At 35.2% G+C, this 13,594-nt stretch overlaps 1 long non-coding RNA gene across 2 annotated transcripts; it reads left to right on the top strand.

Annotated features, from left to right (window-relative positions):
• Window positions 1-1,271: 1,271 nt before the first annotated feature.
• On the top strand, window positions 1,272-13,098 carry LOC149829573 (uncharacterized). 2 transcript variants are annotated; one of them, XR_016433577.1, is made up of 4 exons: window positions 1,272-1,380; window positions 1,487-1,590; window positions 1,723-1,799; window positions 12,532-13,098. It is a non-coding gene; the product is annotated as an uncharacterized LOC149829573 (long non-coding RNA). The 2 variants fall into 2 exon arrangements; XR_016433576.1 differs by lacking the exon at window positions 1,272-1,380 and having other exon boundaries at window positions 1,392-1,590.
• Window positions 13,099-13,594: the final 496 nt, after the last annotated feature.

Raw genomic sequence — 13,594 nt, forward strand, 5'->3', positions numbered from 1 at the left:
ACAAATCGACACTAGAAAGCACATAATATCTTATAAATCAATATACGATAATTTAACATAATATATTACAAATCGGTATATGACAATTCAACATAATATCTTACAAATTGATATACGACAATTCAACAAAATATATTACAAATTGATATTAACAACCAAAATAATATCTCACAAATCGACACTAGAAAATACATAATATCTTACAAATTGATATACGACAATTCAGCATAATATATTACAAATCGATATTAACAAACAAAACAATATCTCACAAATCGACACTAGAAAACACATAATATTTTACAAATTGTTATACGACAATTCAACATAATATATTATAAATCGATATTAACAAACAAAACAATATCTCACAAATCGATACTAGAAAACACATAATATCTTACAAATCGATATACTACAATTCAACATAATATATTACAAATCGATATTAACAAACAAAACAATATCTCATAAATTGATACTAGAAAACATATAATATCTTACAAATCGATATACAATAATTCAACATAATATATTACAAATAGATATTAACAAACAAAACAATATCTCACAAATCGATATACATGTTACTACAACCGCGATTTGCGTTACATTGCATATACTGAGTGAATGAAAGATACCGAATGGGGTAAAGGCCCTTGCTCGCATCTGTAACCAAACATTCTTGTCAATAGATCCCACCACCTTACAAATATCTTCAAGTTTTCTACCGTCGAAACGATAAAATCTACCTGCAATAACAAAACAACACCTTAATGACACTCACGATGACATATGTTCTTCAACAATAGCATGATGACATGAAAATGTACTCACGATGCTTTAATGACACTTGTTAGAATGTTTGTGCGTCATTGTTTTTTTTTTCACACTACCTAACGAAAACGAAGAAGAAGAGAAGAGTGTAAAAAGAAATGATCAACAAATCTTCTTATGATGACCACCAATGATCGAACCAATAGTTCAATTTATAGCTATCAAACACAAGGCATTATCACAAGCTAAAAACAAAAACAAAGGCAGAACATGAAAATCTATTTACGGGGAGTGAAAGAATATTTTCGTCCAACGTTCCGAGAAGAACACACAACACCCTCTATGTCATGACTAACTGACAAATGAAATTTGATTTGATTTAAAAAAAAAACTAACATGATGAATCGAGTTTTGGTCTGTTGGCGCCTTGGCGGTTTAGACCTTAAACGTCTTGGCTCCTGGCATTTTCTCATTGGAGTTTGGAAGATTCAAAGAGCACGACTTAAGGAGACTCAAGTGCATCTACTCTATGCTCCGGCCAAGAGAAGCGTGTTGTTTGCCCGTTGGAGGACTGACCCCGCATCCATGTGACCACGAACCACGGTCTCTCTCTCTCTCCTTTTCATTCTTCTTTTGAAAGCAAAACGATTTTGGCTCTCTCTTCTTCTTCTTTTAGACAACCCCTTTCTCTCTTTCTCTCTGATATCAGGCTCTGATGAGTTTGCGCTGAACGGGAGGAGGTATTTTGGATCTCTCAACTTTCATCAGTGCTTTTTTCCTTGATCTTTGTGGGTCGTGCTCTCAGAAACTAAGGTTAGGGTTTTCTTTTGTTTGAAGATTTGTTTTTTTATACTTTGGAAGATTTCTTTTGGGGCTTCTTCTTATTATTCATTTTTCTTCTTCTTTTCTGTAGACTCATTTAAATTTTTTTGTTGTAACTTGTAGGGCTTTGAGTTTGTGCTGAATCCACGCCACTGTTGGACATCTGGACATCAAGATCCTTGTTGAACCCATTTATGCAGGTTCCTCCTTCAAAAACTTTTAGAATTTTTTTAGGGGTTTTGTTGTTTCTCTTTGTGCATCTTCTTCTCAGGCCTAATTGGGAACCATTTTTGAAAGGGGGTTAGAGCGGATTCACTGAATCTGCTCTGGTCTCCACCGTTTGGGATTCCCATTTTAAAAAATACGGGGAGATGAGAAGGGATTACATTTGGCCGAGCCAAATCCCCTCCCATCTCCTGATTTCAACTACGTCCAGACGAGGATGTTGTTGGAAACTCCATCCTCGTCTCCCCTCTCAACTCCTTTCCTTACACTTATTTTAAAAAAAAAATTATTTTCCCATGCACAGTTCTCATCGCCATTAGTCCTCTATCTCATTACAATGTGCAAGGAAAAGAAGCCTCAACGGAGAGAAGTCATCTCTTGGTTATGTGATGATATCATGGGGCTTTCATTTTTTTATGATTCTTTTTGCTTTTTTTTGGAGGAGATGTATGATTTTGTTTCTGAAAAATATATGTTTGGCTTGCAATATAACAAGCTTTAGTTCTCTTCAATGGAATGGGCCCCCTCTATTTCCTTAAATCTCTTTTTTTATTAATTCTTTTTTCTTATTCTTTTTCATGTCTAGGTTTTCAATGTCCGCCCTTATTTAGAGCTCCCCTATTTTTATTCCAAAAAATTCTGATTGATCATTTTTCCTTCTGAGGATGGGTTCCATAAATCGGGAAATTATGGTGTATTGATTTCACAACCTAGTGGCTCATTAAAATAACGACAAGCCTGGTTAAAGAGTGGTGCATTTTGGATTTTCTTCTTCTAGTTTCAGTAAACACATGGTTTTTTCCCTCTGTTTGTTGAAAATATTGTTTGAGGTTGATGAGTATTTTCAATTGAATTTAGATTTTTTTTTGGTTTCTTTTTTTCCCTCTTGCTTCACGTTGGCTACTTAATGATTGATTTGAGTTTTGTTGTTTGGGAGCTGGTGGTTTATAGGGAGATGTCAAGTCCAGTGGTTAGCTTCTAAACAGTTTATCAGATTTAGCAAATCTTGTAGCATTCAAATCCTGGATATGCCAAATCCATGATTTGGCATATACAGACTACCAGTTATGCTGGATAAGCAATGAGCATTGATATTGAATCTTCAAAAATTGGTGAAAAAACAAAGCTATTTTTTTTTGGATAATGGAAAAATGTGTTTATCATACGTAGTTTCTTTTCTTATTGTGTAAAAAGGTATTATTCTAGTTGGATTCATGGTCAGAGACTGTTTAAGATCTAAAACTGAATCTGATTCAATTTGTTAAGCGGATCTGAACCTGGGCCTGGCCTAGCCTAGCCTAGCCTGAACAGTAAATCGGGTCTGTCTAAAATCTGAGTGGCTTATTTTTCCATTGATGCATGGATTGACTCAGTTTGAGCATAACTTTCTTGCACGTATACATGAGCACACAAATTTTGACAAAGCAATTTCATGTAATGAGTCGCGTACCAAAATCCGGTGTTTTCGGCCTATGTCAAGGTTATACTAACTTCAACTTTATTATTAGCCTCCAAAATGACATCCTTAATGTTTTTGTTCAAAAGATCAATTAATTTAGAGGTTCTTACCTTTTTAACAAGCCAAAAATCAAGTCAAACCGACATCAGAATCAAGTTATTTCCAAAATCAGTTCCAATGTGCTAATGACACATTAATTTGTCATTAGCATACTTTGAATTATCGTCACCTCACTTTGAATTGTCGTCTTTTGAATTGTCGTCATCATAGTCATATTCTAGGTTATGACATCAACATCCCTTAATGACACATTCTATTGTCGTTAATTTTTGTCACCTCTCATAAAGTATCGTTATCATCGGTCATTCCCCATGGTTTGTCATCGTTATATGGGTTAACGACACATTCATTTGTCGTTAACGCAAAGTGTCACCAACCGCCTTTTCTAACAATAAAATCATTTGTTGTTATCAGATTTTGAGCGTTCATTTAAAAAAATGTGTCCAGCCCTTATCTTCGCCACTTACCTTCGGAAATTAAATTGAAATATCCTCATTTTCAAACTCTATTTTAAAAAATAAAGCTCTTATTCAAGACCACATGCCTTGGATGAATCCTAGCTTTTGATTTAAACCAATCCAATAGGAATTGTTCATCCATATGGATCCCGAATATGCAAAAAACATATTCGGATCCATTAAAAAACTATAAATAGGGGAGTTATCCCCTATAGGAGATCTTGTTTTTGTCTCTCAACACTCTTATTCTGTTGGAATCTCTGCAGAGCCGAACTTAGCCTAGCCAACTAAGTCTAGCCTAGCCAATGTAGCCTAGTTTTATCCCACATCAAGCCTAGTTTAGGACCCAGATCTTCATCTCACTTTTATTTCGAGTTTGTGCTTAGTCAAAGTGCCACCCATGCTCCCGTGCTCGTCAATTGTAGAAATGGCTACCTAAGCCCGAGTGAGATTTGGTATTTTTTATTTATATTTTATATATTTTATTCATTTTCACAAGTTTAGATCTTGCTAACTTTGATATATTGTTAGTGTTTTTGTGTTTTCCTGAGTTTTGGTGGCTCCTACCACCGAACTCATCTTTTTGGTAGGTTTGCACCTGAGGCACGTACTTTTGCAATGTCGCAACCTCAAAATGAAGATCGAAGGTCCGTAGTCCAACTGATCCCTCCTCAATGGAGGAGGAAGGGCGCGAGATCTTGAAGAACAACCCTAACATCTCAAGTTTGGATTCAAGTACTAGATTTATTTTCTAAAAGAAAAGTTTTTTTTTGTGGAAAACCTTTTTGTTATTTGTTTTAAAAAACTAAGGACCCACAAAATGGTGATCACGGTGGGACTGCTTGTTTGACTCGAGTTTCTGGGATTTGGCATTGCAAGGTTAGTAGCTTCAGTGTTTTTTTTAGATTTTCGGATCCACCTAATATCCAAATCTCATTTTCTTGTGTTATGTCTTCCCCAATACTGTCAGATTGACGGGGTTATATTTCCCTAATCGTAAGTCACTTTCCAACTTTCTAGGACTCATTGGAAAGCAGATGGTCGGATCTTCGATTATGATATTCATCATATTTTTAAATTCTGGCTCTATAGTCTATGAAAACATGTTCAAATAGAATAAATATTCACTTTTTTTATTGTTTCTAGTAGACTGATATCTCTGCGATCTTACGAATAAGATTCACATTTTCACATTTGTTGGAAAGATGAGAAATAGATATGAAACTTTTTAGCTTTAACCCAAAACTGAAAACCCTTCTAAGGTTCTTATTTTTGAGATAAAAAAATAAAACTGGAAAAATATTTTGCAAAATCTAACAGTTGACGAGTCTGCCTTCCCGTAGGCATTTCACACCAACCATCTGTATCTCGATGGTGTTGGAAAGATAACACCTTTATCTTTCTTTGATTTTTTTGCTGCTTTTTTAGATTTCCAAATAGAGTAAATCAGACAAAATAGGCACAACAATGCCTGTTCATCTCTTGTTTTTAGGAGTGCTTCTGGAGTTGTATCTCAGCGCCTGCTTGTCCATTTATGATGAGTGAGATACATTTGGAAAGATCTTTTAGTTTGTGAGTTTTTCTTTGTTTTGTCTTTTTTTGGATTCTGTCATTTTCTGGGTAAAAAATTGATAGCAAAATTTGTTATTGGTCTGCGACTTAGAAAAAAAATCTGCTAAAACCCATTTTGTTGGATCAGATCTCAGATTTAGGTCATGGGCCTCGGTTCCTAAACCCGTGTTTGCATCATGCTTCTAAGTGTTTCTTTGCGGCTTTTGGATCCGAATAGGCCTTTCAGATAGTCTTATTTTGGATCCAAAATTCTATCCATTTTTAGTGTTCATTTTCTTGCATGAAAATTTTTTATTATCAAAACTGTAGTGTTTTCTCGAGTGTCTATTTTCTTGCTTTCATAGGTAGAAACCATAAGTAGATTGTGTGCTTACTTTTTTGTTTTAATTTTAGAAAATTAACTTAGAAATCCTTGTTAGAGAATCACATCACTTAGATTATTTTAAAAAAATATAAACCTCCAACAAGTTAGAAATCACTTTCCTTGAGACATTGTTTGTTTCGTGGTTGTTCTTCTCTTTATCTTCATTCTTAGGATTATGATTATAGATTCACCATTTTTCTTGTATGGATTTTCGAAACCTCCATCTCACCCTACTTTTTGGATTTACTCCACAAGTACTAGAAGTCATCAGCTTGAGTATATTGTGGTGGACCAAGGAGATCGGTAATCTACTCGTAGTACTAGGAACCTTTGTTTAGGTATATTGTGAAAGGTTCAGTACAGAGAAAAACCCATCTCATTAGAACCTATACCCATCTCGTTAGAACCTATTTGGGGCAGCCTCACAAATCCGTAGAGCTTTCGAGGAGATCTAGGAAGGCTGTTTTTCAAAAATTTGATCAGTGTCTTGTGTGATTTTGTTTGGATTCTTGTATAATTATAGATGCCAAACCATGTTTCTACAAAAGGATCCCACTGATCCTCCAAGGAACCCGAATACTAAATTGGGTCCGAGTTTCGAAAACCCTGAGCCTATGATCCAAAATCTATCTTGGAATGCTAGGAGATTACTCAGAGGTACTCGAGAGTTGAGAGCTCTACTAGTCGGGATCCCGCTCCATGGAATGGGGGTGGCTCATCCATCTAGAGGATTTTTCATCCGTGAGCCTATTATGGAGGATCTGAACCAAATAGAGGTAGAAGAAGAAGAAGATGATGATGTTCAATTAACGGATACAAATAAGCGCCAAGGCATAGCCCAAGAGTTTCTAGGCAAATTCATCTTGTAGTAAGTTGAGAACTCTCATAAAGCGTTGAATGTTCTAATGCAAGAAAGCTAGCAGAGATTCTTAGAGAACGAATCTAAGTCGTGAAACTACAAGCAAAGTCAGAAGTGTAAGGCTCAACGGGTACCAATTTGAAAGATCCAGTTAACTCGGATCTTAGAATCAACAAGTCCAGTAATTAGAGCTACAAGTTTTTGAACCAATGAATATGAGGAACGGGTTCGAAACCTCGAAGCGGAACTGAAAAATGTGACTATCAGGTGAAAGGGGCAAAGGGAGAAAGGAGACTGTACAAAATCCAAGATTTTATCCTAAGTTAGGATACAATGCCTTTGGGTCTCATATCTCGAAAATTTGTAAAATTCAGCAGGACAAAAATCCTTAAACCCACATTACTCTATTTCTGAATGTCTACTTTGATTCTCTCAACAATAACCGGGAACTGATTAGATGGTTCCGAAGAAGTCTCGAAGGAGAAACACTATCTTGGTTCTCAACCTTGGACGTCTTGCAATTTCGTCAATTCTAAACATTGATGAATCTGTTTATTGAGAGATTTGGATTCAAAGTGGATGTCATACCGATGATCACTCGGTTATATGATCTTAGGCAAAAGAAAGACAAAGATGCTCAAGACTTCATAAACTGTTGGAGATTGGTTTACCACCACATGAAGGACCCTATCAGTGAGTCTCATGCCATCACCTTGAGAATGAATAATTTCAACCAACCTTTGAAGGGGCTCTTAACAACTCAAAAGTATGATTCATTCGTGGAGCATATTGATGCGACGTTGGATGAAATCGAACCTTAAAAGAGGTATGTATGATGGGATTTTAGTCAATACTAGGTCTAAGAAAGACAAATTAAAAAAAGAAGAATCACCTAGGAGCCAAGTTAATGTGATTATTCTTCGAAGAGAAAATAAAAAGTCAAAGTCTCCCAAGCAAAACAAGGGGCATGCCCAAAATCATAGATGACCTAATGACAGAGAGTTCATCGAGATCCAACATACTCAATCCCAAGTCCTAGATATATTACTGCAATATAAGAAATTTGAATTGTCCAAAGTGTCAAACCCTCCCTAGATGAAAGGAAGAGACCCAACAAAGTTTTGCGGATATCATTAGGCCCTGGGTCATGACATTAAAAAATGTATTTCCCTTAGGCAGATAATTCATGACCACCTTGCGAAAGGCAAACTATTCTTGAAAAATGGAGAAGCTCATGAGGAACCAAGTGATATTCAAAATAAGGAAGTCCACATGATTAGCAAAACTGAACCAATATTGAAAAATTGATAATAATTATTAGTCTACATTGACTTTGCTAATAAAAATAAAACCTCGTTGTCGTCTGAATTACCACATTCTGCATGCACTTAGGTTCACTAATGTAAGACTCAAGTCGAAGAGAAAGATAAAAATGCTTGTTCAAGTCTCGAAAAAAGCAATTCTTTCTGAGTCATTCACTGAGGTCATCATAATAAAGGAGAATGAGGAGGATCTTGCCAAGGTTTTAAAAGACAAAAGTCATGTCATGACTTCAGAAGAGGAAAGCCCTGAAAAGGCTCCAGAAGAAGATGATCCTACCAAGATAAAAAAAGGTTCATGCTGTGCTTGAATTGACTTTTGGCACTCCAATTTTAGAGGAAGAAAAGGTGTTGAAAATTCTCATCGAAAAGGAAGATCTTTAGTATGCTGATGCGACGAAAGACTTAGATTCATCAAACTTGGCAGATGTCGATAATCATGCTCAGATGAATTCTCGAGATTTCTCAGAAAATTGAAAATTTTCATCTCTCTTAAGAAAGAAAGTTTTTTTTATGAGACTCCTCATGATAACTCAAAATTTGCCAAAGGGAGACGTAGCCTCATCATTCTCATTCTCATGCTCATGTTATTCATCAACCTTCTGCCTGAACCTTGAGCAGTGTCCATAGAGTAATCAAGATCCTCACATAACCTCGGCTTTTGATGTTGCAAATCTATGCCAAGTCAAGAGAACCAAAATGTTGGAAAGGAGGAGGAGGAGGACACAATCAAAATACGAGTGAAGAGAAAAATGTCATGGATCTATCCTCCCATCACCTGCAGTTTATCGCTTGGTCAAATCCAAAGTACATCTTGTTCTCTATATCAGTTCAGAGAGTTATAGGAGGCAAAATGGTACCATTCAGATCAGGTTTACTGAACGTCTTATATTCTGAAGTCATGCGTTCATCATTATCACACTTTTGGGAATGCGAATAAGTTGTCTGATTGTCTTTTATAAATAGTTATTTAAAAAATGCAAAAAATAGAAAATAAAAAAATTTAAAAATAAAAAAATTTAAAAATAAAAAAATTTAAAAATAAAAAAATTTAAAAATAAAAAAATCCAAAAAAATTGGAAAATTTGAAAATAAAACAAAATGGTGAAATTTTCACACACAAAAAAGTTCCCTTTATTGCTGCAAATTTTGTCATTTGAATGAATTTTGCCAAAGAAATCATTGTATTTATGGGAAGTCCATGTGCACTTCATCTCATTCCTTGCATCGTTAGCAATGGTAAGTTTCTTTTCTATTATTATGTTGAGAAAACTGGAAAGTAGAGCCCTTTATGAGAAGACAACTTAAGATGATTGAGCTTGCAATGAAACATAAGGATAAATATCTTGGTGAAGCCTGGAAATAGCAAAGGGGACAAATCATACAGGGGCATATGCAAACTCATATTTTATGGTTTAAGACCGTGATGGTCCACTTAGAGGAAAAACTCTTCCTAAAAGATGTCAAGACTGCCTTCTGCTTTGACTTTGTTTCTCACCCCCTCCTTTGGTCGGTCATGTCGACTTATCCATCTTATGCTTATCATCTTTTCTTTTGCTCCTAAGTCTTGTTTTCAACATCCTTGAAAATGACTAAGTTAGTTGTCTCATTGTACAAAGCAAAAACTACCCATTCAGGCCTTATCTTAAGGCATTTTTTATGAAGAGCATAAAAAAAAAGAAAAAAAAGTTCTAAAAAAAATCTCAAAATAAAAATAAAATTGTGAGAAAGTTTAAAAAATCTTAGTGCTTCCTCTGTAATCGAAGATCTCAATTAAGAGATGCCCATGATTCCTTAACCCATTTTTTTTTCTTTGAACCTCACGTTCAAGAATGTCTTCTCCAACTCTCTTTGTTTGCCTTTTTTGAGTCTTATGATATAAAAAAAATTACCAATCCCTTACCATTGTTATCACTATTTATCCTTATTATCCCAAGTTCAATAACCCATGTCCTATTTGTTTCCTTCAAAGTATTTGAAAAATGGTTGCCCATTTAGAAATATTCAATATAGATAAGTTTAATGCAAATGTTGAAATGAGAAAATTAAAGTGCATCGAAATGAAAAGTATCAGGGCTTTTATGCACTTGGAGATCTCATTTTCAAGCCTAGATGGGTGTTTTGCTTATTTGAAAGTTTCTAGAGTCTTAATCTTTGTGAAATTGGATTGTCAACTATTGAAATATGAGCTTAACATGTGACGAGCGCGTAAACCATCATAAACTCAATCTGAAGCAAAATCATGCCATGTCTTTCAAAAAAGTTAAAAAATATCTCATCCTTTTTTTATGCATTTTGCCCAAAAGCTTGTCTTTGTCTTCTCAAAAGGAAGTCTTTGGCTTTGTCAAAATCATCAGTAGTCTTTTTGTGTGATTTTCAATAACAAGGTACTTGTTTCGTTCAAGGAAAAACCCTCGTATGGAACAAGGTATTAGCTTAGTCTGCAGTCTAATCACATTTGGCCAGACCGCTCTGCCTATATGATAGGCATCACAGGGATCCCTCGTGTTAAGTTATGTACACGCCTTTCGCTAATGTCACCATCAACTGTTTATGCCTGTCTTTTTTAAGACTTTTAAAAACACAATGTGCCAATCTTTTCTTTTTTTAAAGCTAATGTGTCTAATTCTTTGTTATCGACTGAGCTTCTCTTGCTCAACAAAAGAGAGGGGCATCCATAGACAAACAAATTTTGATAGAGTCATTTCATTCATGTCAAGAGTCGCGTACCAAAATCTAGTGTTTTTGGCCCATTTCAAGTTTTTGTTAACTTCAACTTCATTTTTATCCTCCAAAACGACATTCTTTATGTTTTTGTCCAAAAGATCAATTAAACTAGAAGATCTTAGCTTTTCAACAAGCCAAAAACCAGGTTAAAGCGACATTGAAATAAAAAGTTATGTCCAAAACCAGTTCCAACATGCTAGCGACAATTTGAATTGTCGTCACCTCACTTTGAATTATTGTCATCATCAAAAGTCTTTTGGGTCGTGACATCAACTTCTCTTAACGACACATTCTATTGTCGTTAAGATCTGTCACCCCCATAAATTATCATTATCATTGGTCATTCCTCATGGTTTGTTGTCACTATATCATACACATTCATTTATCGTTAACACGAGATGTGTCATCAGCCGCCTTTTCTAACGACAAAACATTTATCGTTATTAGATTCTGAGCATTCTTTTAAGAAAGCACATCAAACCCTCATCCTTGCCATTTATCTTATGAATTTAAATCAGAATATCCTCCTTTCCGAATCATATTTACAAAAATAAAGCCTTTATTCAAGGCAACATGACTTGGATGAATCATAGCCCTTGATTTAAACCAATCCAATAAGAATAGATCATCCATATGGATCTTGAATATTTAGAAAATATATCCGGATCCGTTAGAAAAATTATAAATAGAGGCCTCACCACCCCTATATGAGATCTGGTTTTTGTCTTTCCTATCACTCTTATTTTGTCGAAATCTCTGCAAAGCCGAACTCAGCTTAACCGACCTAGCCTAGTTTTAGCCCACATCAAGACTAGTCTAGACCCAGATCCTCATCTCACTCCTATTTAGAGCTCATGCCTAGTTGAAATGTCGTTTGTGTTCCCACGCTCATCAATCGTAGAAAGGGCTACCTAAGCCCGATGTGAGATTTGAAGCGTTTTTATTTATATTTTATCTATTCTATTTATTTTCATAAGTTTAGATCTTGTTAACGTTGATATATTGTTTGTGTTTTCATATTTTTCTCGAGTTTTTATGGCTCCCACCACCAACCACCAAACTTGCCTTTATCGTATGTTTGCACTCGAGGTACGTACTTTAGCAACGTCGCCACCCCAAACTGAAGATCGAAGGTCCCTGGTCCTGCTGATCCCTGCTCAACGGAGGATGAAAGGTGCACGATCTTGAAGAACAACCCTCACATCTCAAGTTCGGATCCATGTATTGGATCTATTTTTTAATAAAAGGGTATTTTCATAGAAAACCTTTTTGTTATTTGTTTTCAAAATCCAAGGAGCTGGCACATATACATGAGCACAAGCGGCTCATTTCATTTACCAGCCCTGTATACAGCCCCAACATTCTCTATCCTTTTTTTTATTCAAGCTGAGTCTTTAGTTTTTAGGAGTTGTTTGCTTGTCACAGAAAATTGTTCATTTTTTGTGTTTATTCCTTCCAATTAAAATTCCATGCATAAGGCCTTCTGCCATGTCTCATGAAAAAACATTATGTTACTTTGCTAAGATTAATCATATATTTTATCAAAAACGGTTTTTGAGTAAACTAATATGTTATAGTTTTTCTCTCTATTCCCCCTTTCCTCTTGTAAATATTTTTATATAATATTTCATGTTTCAATTGTATCACAATTATCATGAATTTTATTGTTTTTTATTTCTTTATGTTTTGCATATTTTATTGGCTTTATTGTGGGCTCTTGAACCTATGTTTGGCAAATCAGGTTGTTACAATATTTTGCATTTATTTCGAGTTTCATCACTATAATAAGGCTTTACATATTTATTCTTAAAATAATTTAGAATTGTTTGTTTAGTTGATGTATTGTTTAAATTGAGAATTACTTAATTTTTTTCGTTTATTTTATATAGATATAGTGGACAATCAAGCTCAACATGATGTTCTACACTATAAAGTAGTTGTTCAAGGTGTATTCTCTGCTCCTACTGAACAAAGTAATGTGCATCTTGATGAAATTATCGATATTGTGGAAGGTGTCAATGTTGAGGATGAGCCTACAGCTGATCATGCTGCTGAACAAAAGTCTACGGCCATAAGATCTCCAGTATGGGAAGATTTTGAGCTAAGTTCATCTAAAAAGAAAGCAGATATTAAGTCCGACATATTGGTGGAAAAATGTAAGCATTGTGCAAGGTAATTCAAGCACAAAAAAGAGGGCCCACTGCTCAATTGGGGAGACATTTGCTACGTTGTATGAGGCACATAGGTGCTCGTCTCTATGTTGGTTTAAATCCTAAGTTTGAGAAGATATCTCATGATACTGCAAAGAATGATTGTTTTAGGTTGTTTACTAAAGAGAAAAAGAAATTAAAAGAAGTATTTAGGGGGCATTGAGAGAATATCATTGACTTTTGCCTGTGAACTTCAAATCAAACTCTAGGATATTTGTGTTTAAATACACATTATATTGATAGTGATTGGAAGGTCCATCACACACGAGAAGTTGGAGCTAGAGCTATCACTACAAGAAAAGAAGGGTTTTACTGGCGTAGAAATGGCGCAAGTGAAAACCTTTACTGGTGCAAACTTGCGCCAGAAGTGCCAGCCAGTAAAGGTCTTGCTGGTAATATATTTTACTAGTGCAATTCACTTTCGCCAGTTAAAAGGATGTTTACTGGCACAAATTCTGCACCAGTAAAATTTTTTTCCTAGTGCAGACTGGCAGCAGTGAAGATTCTCTAAGCACAGCAAATGGATTTTCACTGGTGCAGTTTTGTGCCAGTAAAAAGTTTTTACTGGCACAGTTAGTGCACCAGTAAAACATTTAATTGTTAAAAAAAATTTAAAGCAGAGGCATATGCCGTTCAGAAGCATATGCCACTGCTTAATTTTTAATTTCAAAGCCCTTGCACGAGCGCTCAGCTCCTCCTTTTTTCACATGGTTATCCTGAAACATCTAATAAAGAACAGACA

This window comes from Nuphar pumila, chromosome 8, assembly GCF_984573655.1.
Source record: "Nuphar pumila chromosome 8, dmNupPumi1.hap1.1, whole genome shotgun sequence".
In the NCBI taxonomy this organism is placed as follows: domain Eukaryota; kingdom Viridiplantae; phylum Streptophyta; class Magnoliopsida; order Nymphaeales; family Nymphaeaceae; genus Nuphar; species Nuphar pumila.